Raw genomic sequence first — 10193 nt, forward strand, 5'->3', positions numbered from 1 at the left:
GACACCACACACACACACCACACCCCACACACACACACACACCACCACACACACACCCCACACACAACACACACACACACACACACCACACACACCACAACACACACACACAACACACCCCCACACACACACACACACACACCATGTGTGTGTGTTTTGGGGTGTGTGTTTTTAGGGAAAATATTTTATCTCTACTATATGGAAAAAAGGGTTTTATATTTTTAACTTACCATTTTGGGTTTGGGGGGGCCCCTTTTATATACTTTCTGACTTGAAAATAAATAAAAAAGTTTAAAAAATAGTTTTGATATATCTTGTACTAATTTTTTTAATTTTCTGTATGTGTAACCTCGGTACATATAATTTGAATAGCTATTAATTTATACTTTTCTTTTTCTTTTTTCATTTTAGCTGTTTAGTTGTTTTTGTTATATGCTCTCCTGATACTAGAAATAATTTTCTTTTAGATTTCTATTTAAAACTTAAATATCTGCCATCCTACAGTGTCTCAGTCCTATGGGAAACTTCGGTGTAAGTTTAAAGGAAGGCTTATTTCCCATAAAAATTTTTTTTTAACCAAAGATTTTGCTAGTTTTTATCATTTGTGTTCCAACTCACCTTGGCTCAGAACTTTTTTAGTAGTTGGGAGTGAATTGCTTTGGGTACAGTCCTTGCACTGTCACTTGTTTTCCCTCATTTTAGATTTTTTATAAACCGTACAGTCATTGGTTTGGCCCCTTGTTTTAGTAGCATTGATTTATTTATTTTTCTGTTCATAAGCTTCATTTTTTCTTTCCCTTTCTTTCAGAAAGGGGTAAAATTTGGGTAAATTTCAAATGGAGTAAAAAATTTGATCACTGTTTTATGATCATGATATTAAAATTATGTAAAATGGAATTTGCTTTATGTTTTTAGGGCAAAATGCGCTCAACATGAAACTTTCCATTTATTCCCCTGATCCATATTCTCAGTTGTGTAGTTTTGCTCATTGGATGATTCTTTTGTAATCAGGTTACAGTAAAAGTCTTAACTTTTTACTCCATATAAAGTTATATTTAGATCTTATTCTCAGAAAAAATGTAGTTAAACATTGAAATATTAAGTTTATTTTTTTAATATATTTAAATTTGCAGCATTTTGGTAGGCTTTTTGAAGAATATCCTATGTTATAGGCCAAAGCACTTCATTCTGAATAGATATGTCGCATGCATTTTTCCCCGTCTAAAAATATTAAAACTTGCAAATTTTAAGCATAAAACAAATGATACCATTAAATCAGATATGTGAGGATAGGATGTGTGTGTGTGCATATTGGGTTTAGGTGGTGTGGGTGTGTGGCAAAATGAATGTAATTTATGTACACTATAATAGTTACACAGCAGGGGATCATAAACCACAGACATAAATGAAAAAAATGCTTTTTTATACTGGAAAGCCTTTACACAATTAAATCCTTATTGTCTATACTTATGGCTATTTTTTCTCCTTTCAATCAAAAAGGGGTATTTTCCTGCAAAAAGTCAGCCAACTTAAAGGACACAGTTCTGCTAGTCTTGCAACACTTTCTGGTTTGTTTATGATGCTGAAAACGTAAGGGATTAGTACCCAAAATTATCAGCAAAAGCAGAAACATTCAATCTTGGCCGCCAACATGGACCAAGAGCTTTTTTGTCATGAAGCTTTTTGGAGCCTACTCCATCTGCAGTCTGTTCATTGAAATGTTAGCAAAAGTGAAAAGAGAAAATTTTATTATTATTGTTTTTTTATTATTTTTTTTATTTCTGCTGGGGTTTTTGAAAAGGCGAGTTGGGGAAAACCTTTTTAATTATTGTTTTTTTTTGTTTGCAAACAGTATGGTTTTATAAAATTTTCTTCAAATTTAAAGTTTACATCTAATAACCATAATTTGTGATTCTTTATAACAGTAAAATAAATGACAGTAAATATTGAAAAATGAATTATGATTGGAATTGCTTGTTGAGTCCAGATATTGTTTTTTTTACTGGTGTTGTTGCATTTTTTATTTCCTACTTACCCGTATATTTTACAAAAGCAAGGATTTACATAAATTGTTCATGGTTACAGGGTTATGGCATTGCTTTTTTTTTTTTTTTCGGTTTACCTTGAACGAAATCCAATGAAAGTCGGGTCAGATTTTGCAGTAACAAGAAATTAGATCCATTGGGCTGCTATATACCAGGGGAAACAGAATATCATATGTTTTTATTTTTGATTTTTTTTCTTGAAAGAAAAGAAGAGTTTTTTTTTCGACGAAATTATTTTAAAGGTTTTGGATGGATGAGACCAAACCTAATTGCTTGTATACATAAATTTAGGATAATTTTTTTATAGCTAGAATAGGTTAACGAGAAAACCCCCCATTAATAAAAATTTTCTGATCATCTTCAAATAGTATAAAGTCTGAAATTGTCTGAAGGATTTTTTCTTTACTGAAAAAAAAAGAAGAAAAAAGAAAAAAAAGGGCTACACATTTTATTGTTTTTTTGATGAGCCAAAAAATATAATTTAGGTATGCAACTATAGTTTTTAAACTATTCCCTCCATTTTTAATTTTAAATGTTTTCTGAAATTAACTATTGGGTCATCAACTGTACATTGTTCATTGCTAGGCAACAAGCACACATCATGCAAATTTTCATCAACTATATCAGCCTTATTTATTTTGATAATAAACTGGAATAAAGGGAGTGCAAGTGCATAACAAGAATTTTGCACAAAATGCCATTTTCACTATCTTGCATATACCACAGGAACATACAGTCTGAAATGTACTTGAATATTAGTATGGAATCTAGACATACTGCCTAATAGTAAATGCTCTCTGGTTTATACTGGGAATCTAGAAAATTTATCTTTTGTAAACTATTGTGATCACAGTTTAGTCACAGTTTCCATATTCTTCAGTTTCAGGAATTATTTCTAGCAAAAGATGCATCCTTTCCAGAGGGCAGATAAAGTTTGGAAAGTAGGCCCTGATATTCAGAGAAAAGAAAAAGCAATAATGATTTTCTTCAGCTATGATAATCCATCATTGACTCCCAGATGCAGCATAGAGAGGATTAATAGCATTGACAAACCCTCATACCATGAGGGTGTGTAATATTCTGTACCATTCCTCATATGCATCTTTTTTATTAAATTGTTTTAGTAAATACTATCCTTATTGATACAAAGGCTGAAAAATTACATAGAGAGAAACTATAACTTAAATGTTGCTAAACTGTTATAGAGATGACAGCAAGTTAACTTTCTGGATATGGACAAAGAATGGTCTGAAGAGAGATTGAAATATACTTTCATAAATGCATTTACAGTAATATTACTATCATAATGGTATTATTAGTGTTATCCAATGATTTTATTCAGATTTTCTATGAAAGTAGTCTGATTTATATTGAAGTATGGTGTATATATATTATATTCACATGAGATACAATGCCTGACAGTCATATTAATGATAATAATGTTAGGATATATCTTACTTAGATTTTTTATGAAAAATAAGTCCTTTTTTTTATTTAAGTAATAATACTTTTTTGCATGAATGATATGATTTTTCACATTTTCTTTCAGCATGCTTGTGCAGAGATCATTTACTTCTTCCGAGTTCCTCACAAAAAATACAGAGGATTTGAAGAAGTGGCCCGGGATACTCTCAGTGAGATGGTCAATACTGGGCAGAGCAGCAGTTGAATATGCAATTGCTCGACACAAGACTGTCAACTTGGATATAGATATAAAGAGCCCATATATTGTATTGCCTGAACATGGTTCAATACAGAAAGGAGGCAATGTGTTAGTATTGGATATGGGTGGACTGAAGGTCAACAGTGAGATAGGAGGCCAAACTGTTGATTTGGAAGATGCAACAAGAATGGAACTTGAAGACGACTATATGATCGGTTAACCATTACAGTTACTCAACTCCAAGTACTGTTTGCTGATTCAGGGTGATGAATGGCGGGTCCACAGAACGCGCGATGATTCTGATTCTCACCTTCTGCCCAGAGTAAGATTAAGGGTTTGATTTAGCCAATAGCATTCATCCTGAGTACCGCACAGCAGCCGAGACAGAAGATAGACATCCACATTACACCACTGAAATTGAACCTTTCAGACAGCCGCTTAAGTCATCTTGTGGAGTTTGCACATCACTTGCCTGTATTGCATTCAGGAATGATTATTCCAGATTCTGTAGACAATGGAAGATTACCAAGACCAGATCTAGATCTTCATCACTGCTTAATAGAACCAAATGTGTCTGAATTGTTGGGCATAAGAGATAACTTGTTGAACCGCCTGAAGAAGAAATTGATACCTGATAATACAGACATGCATGCAACACCTCCTCTACTCAGACATGTAAGGCCTCTCTCATCAGTTGACACAATTTCTCAAACAAGTCTTGAACTGGAAAAATAATTTCTCAGCTTCAGATAATAGTGATGATGAAGGAGAGACTTGGGGAAAACCAGTTGATGTACCTGGTGTTTGAAGACAACACATCTCCGAAAAATATGATCACTGTTTTATCACGTTTTTGTATAGATGAAATTGTAGTAGGCATATCACGCTCAAATGAACATGGGGAAAGGCCTTATTTGATGGTGAGAGCTACACATCTTGTAGTAGAGTCAGCCATGATGGATTATGGACCAGCTGTACAAGTTACTCCTAAGTTCTCTTCATCTTGTTGATAAGTACCATCATAATCCTACGGGAGAATATTTGGAGCTGGTCTCATCACCACAGACTGGATGTGTAGCAACTATATTGTATCGCAAAGTACGTGCCAATTGTCCAGATTTCAAATCTCATTTTCACTCATGTGAACAGAGCTTAGTTGTTGATTTTTCAACACTTAATTTAGTGTGGCATAGAGGTTCTATTATAACACTTACCAACTTTCTTACATTACTGTCAGCTAAGTTAGGGCACATTGAGCAAAGGATGCCAAAAGTAAGTATCCCGAACAGCTTCATGACATGGCTGACTTCGGGCCAGAAGATCCTCCTGTTCCATCAGGCGCAACCAAGTGGTCCTTTGCTACACATCTTCATACTCTCAGCTTAAAACTGTGTGATAATGAAGTTGAATTTTTATACAAGCAAAAATTGGAGGTCTACAAGGCGAATGTTGTCTTTAAAGCGAATGAAAAGAAAATTCTTCGAGCATCTCTGTTAGAGTTGGTTGTAGATGATCTCTCAGATATGACTCTTCACCCACGGATAATTGAAATAAGGAAGATAGAGTATTTGACATAAAGTTTGGTTCACGTTCAGTCCAACTCATAAAGGTGTTGAGGAAATTGACACCTCTCCACATGGCATAAACCCTGATGCATCCACTCAGATCAGAATTGGAAGAGTACAATGTGTATTCCTTTGTAAGTTCTTTGCAGACCTCCAAAGGTTCATGGAACCAGTGTTGAACAGAGAGGGAACTCAGATTGCTTTTAAACATGCAGAAAAAGCAGCAGGGGCAAAGTATTGATGAGCTGGTCTCAGGAAGGAAGATTACCTAAGTATTGATATTCATGGCACCAACTGTTCTCGTTCCTCAAAAGTCTGACTCTCCAAGTTTATTAGTGTTTAATCTTGGAGATTTTAAAGATTGACAACTTTTTTCAAGGCAGTACCAGGTGGAGGAGGTTGGAGCAATAGAAAACATTCTGTTTGAGCTTGGACCCCTCCCAAAATTTATAAAGCTGTGATGACACTTGGTGGTGGATAGAGATGCAAGAAGATATACTGGAACCTGCAACCATTAGAGCAGATGTAAAACGTTCCTTGATACCTCAGTGCAGAGATCTTTTATCTTGGGATATTGGCATACACATGGGGGCTCTTTGCTTTAATATGGGGCGGGTGTGACCTTAATAATTTATTTTGGCGGGTTTATGACACAGAATAGGGCTGAGGCTCAGTTTTCAGATACAAACTTCACTCCCAGCCACTCACACCTGTTGATCTTGGTACTCCCAGTATTTGGTGATGATAAGGGTAGGTCGGTTGAAAAAGCATTTCTTACACATTCGGTGGATATCTACCGAATTGCTGATGCTCTCATATCTCTGGATGGTGACGGTGACTCTTTACACTGTATGGAAATGAAGTTCTAAGTTCACCTGTTCGTGATGCAGCAAGTTGCTTTGGGGTCGTTTGGAAGTTGGAGAGATTGAAGTGCATGGGAGATATGAATAGTGACCGAAGCATGGATGTACGGCTTACATTGGGACTCCTTTGATTTGTTTGATGTGAGAACAGATAACAGTCCCTGCAGTTAAAAAGATATTTGGTCAGTATAGCAGTGAAATGCAAATGAATTTTGGAAGATTTAGTGTGAGTGTTCCACCAATGATGGATCTTATGTTTTAAGTTAGTCCAAATGGTGATGCAGCAATAGAGGCCAGTGTAGAAAGAACAAGACTAAACATGTCTGTGGGTTTTGCAATTGCTATGTACAAATATGTGAATGGTGCAATACCAAGCACTGCAAGTACCAGTGGAGGTATACTTAATCCAGGTTTTGTTGGTGACCTTGGAACTACTGTAGATGGTGTAAGAATTATTCGTCGGCCTCCAAGTTCAGTGGACAGCACAAGTGGTTACCTGTCAACAGTCACAAGCAATATGGATGATCAGAAGACGCTTTCCATATCACTTAAAGTTAAAAGACCAGAGATAGTACTTTTTGCAGACCCAGATGAGACAATTAGTAGAGTTTTTGGTTATGAGGTGTGAAATTCATTTTTGATTATTCTAGACATCCAGGTAATGAGAGTTCCACTCTCTCATTAGATGGATGTCAAGTCTTTGCTACTATGTATACTTATCATGGTCAAAGCCCATACTCCATCATGATGCCATGTGACATTGAAGGATCTTGGGTGTTTAGAAGTGTAGAGGAAGGTGTGCGAGCAGAACTTAAAGTCTCTCACATTCACCTTCATCTGAATCCTCCAATAGTACATTTGCTGATCAATGTAGTGGAAGAACTGATGAGGAACCTAAGCCCTCCAATGATACCCTTTAGACTTCAGCGACCAACAGCTGACCTGGATGACCTCTGGTCTCCAAAGCCTCTTACAGCGAACATTTCACCCACACATCCTGATGACGAAGTGTATATTAAACCAGAATATCCTTCACAAACCTCAGCAGAGACTGTTTCTCAGTGTCTCAGTTATCTCTGTGTCCTTTGAGAGGCAATCTTTAAAGTCAGCTGTTCCGGGGCTTTTGATGAAGGCAGCCTTGAATACTGAGATCAATGACTGGTCTAAGCTCATGTACACTAAAGCTGAAATACAGTTTAAACTGTCTTGTTATAAATAGGAGTTTTCTACTTGGGAACCAGTCATTGAACCAGTCAGTGAAGATGGTAAAGTAATGAGACCTTTGGAGGCTCTTATCCGCACCCTGCATGCATCAGGCTCAGCCCATTGGCATCAAGCGCAAATCGATCAGGGGCCCCCATTATGATTCTGTTGATAGTGGTTCTTCAAAAACAGAAACAGCTATATCAGCTGTGTTTTAGATGATTCAGATTCTTCAACAGATGAAGAAACATCAGGATAAAGAAATGGTTGTTTTGAAGCCTCATGCTACATCAAAGATCAAGCGCTCTAGCATTAAGCGCTCCAACTGCAGATCTTGGAAGTTTCACAGGTAAAGTTACCCCTCTTAGAAGTGACTGAGAATATTCATTATAACAAAAAGACAATTCAGTGTGAAATTTTTGTGAAAATCTTTGGTAATGGTAAAACATAATATGAAATTCTATAATTGATACATTTTTTTTTACTCAGAAGGATCAGTAATATAAATGAAAAGATGTATTCTACTGTAATGCCTTTTGAATACAAAATCAACAATCATTAAAATAGGGAAGATGATAATGTCTGTAGATTGCATCATATATAAGGTGGCTAAAAAAGTGAGCTTTTAAAATGTAATATTGAAGAATGACTGATGAAAGTGTAATGCTCCAGCCTTGTACCATTTGATATAGGCAGAAAGAAAGTAGTAATACACCAAGGAATTAATGTGTTTAATTTTTATTTTGAAAGATATTGTGTTTAGATGACAAAACATTATGCCATAAAGTTTCAAAGCACCATTTTGTGTACAAACAGTTTTCCCGTTATTCAATTATTGTTACATGTTTTAGATGGTGTAATGATATTTCTTTCCAATCCTAATACTTTTACATTAGTCCCAAATGAATAATATTCCTTCTTCAGCTTGAATTAAACATTGTGCTATCTGGGTGTTCTGTTCATTACAAAAAACCCTAATATATATAATATATTTTATATATATAATTATATATATATATAGTATATATAGATATATAATATATATATATATATATATTATTAATAGGGATTTTGGGAATAAACTCACTTGTAGTATTTTAAATGGTAATTTTTCCATTTGATTAATTTTATTGATATATTTTCCTGCATAGCACTGAAATTGTACATTAAAATTTTTTCTCAGGTTATCCTTGGACTCAGATTCTGAAACTGAGGATGGATTGATACACAAGATATCAAGTGCATTCTCCCCTATGTTCTCCAGTGATTCTGAGGGATCAGAAGAAGAAGAGAGTAGTGATGATATACTTGAGGATGATAAAAAGCGAGGCAGGGATCGGCATGAAAGATCTTTATCATCTGCAGAAGGACAGGATTCTCAGGAGGAGGCTAATGGAGTCTTCAACCCTCCCCAGCTTGTTTCCAGGTATTATAAGCATACTTTGTAAGGCTGAGATTGCAGGTGAGTATATCATGGTGTAAGTGCTCACATCAGTGTAGTTTTGGTCAGAATGAAAATTTCTCGCAGTGATGTTGATAGAAAATTAAAGCTGGCAAAAATTTTGTTAGAATAGACCTCTCACAGCCAAACTACAGACATTGTTCACTTTTGGAAAGGGACCAAAGATTGCTGGGTATCATGTTACATTTCCTGGCAGGGTATAATTGAATACATATCTATGAAAGGAATTGTATGCTTATTCATATTTCTTATTTTTCCTTGTATAACTAGTTAAACACATTACTTGTCAATTTGACACCATAATGACTGCAAATAAGTAAAACATCATGAGAAGTTACTTATGCTTATATTTCTACTCTAGATGCAGTAGATGGTCCAGCTCTAACCCCAGAAGATGCAGAAACCAGGAGAGCTTGCTACCTGCATCTTTTTGACTCAAGGGGATCATATGGAAGTAATCACTGACAACCGCACATCATGCTTCAATTTATGATCTTGTTACTGAATATTTGGATAAACCTAGAAACCACAACCCTTGTGGTCCCAGTGCAAACCCCAATTGCTCAAAAAATTGTAGTCGTAAATGAAATTGGACCAAATTCAAAAGTCAAAAGTTGTGGCCCCAAAAAGAGGTTAGTAGGCATAATTAATTGATACTGTAAATTAGAGATTATTTTTCCATATATATAAAATATATATATATATATATATATATATTATATATATATATATATATATATATATACACACATATGTATATATATACATATATACAAAACACACATATGTATGTATGTACATATATTTCTTTCTTTTCTTTTCTTTCTTTCTCTTTCTTTTTTTTTTTTCTTTCTTTTTTTTCCTTTCTTTCTTTTTTTTTTTTTTTTTTTCTTTTTCTTTTTTTTTTTTTTCTTTTTTCAAATGCCCTGTCCTACAAGGACGTTGGTGACATTGATTTCCTGATTTTCTTGCCAATTTAAAGCGGTGGTTTGCCATTGCCTTCCGCCATATATATATATATATATATATAATATTTTTAATAATATTTTATATATAATATATATATATATATATATGATTTATATATATATATATATATTATATTATAATATATATATATTTTATATATATATATATATTATATATTTATATATACATACATATATGTATATAATATATATGTATATATATATATAAAATATATTTTATATATATATATATATGGCGGAAGGCAATGGCAAACCACCGCTTTAAATTGGCAAAAAATCATGGAAATCAAAGATCACCAAAAGTCCTTGTAGACAGGGCACTTAAAAAGAAAAAGAAAAAGAAAAAGAAAAAAAAAGAAAGAAAGAAAGAAAGAAGAAGAAAGAAAGAAAGAAGAATTATGTT

The 10193-nt window shown here is 34.2% G+C and overlaps 1 pseudogene; it reads left to right on the forward strand.

Moving 5' to 3' along the window:
- Positions 1-504: 504 nt before the first annotated feature.
- On the forward strand, positions 505-9433 carry LOC119569119 (annotated as a pseudogene).
- The last annotated feature ends 760 nt before the right edge of the window (positions 9434-10193 follow it).

This window comes from Penaeus monodon, unplaced genomic scaffold, assembly GCF_015228065.2.
Source record: "Penaeus monodon isolate SGIC_2016 unplaced genomic scaffold, NSTDA_Pmon_1 PmonScaffold_12676, whole genome shotgun sequence".
In the NCBI taxonomy this organism is placed as follows: domain Eukaryota; kingdom Metazoa; phylum Arthropoda; class Malacostraca; order Decapoda; family Penaeidae; genus Penaeus; species Penaeus monodon.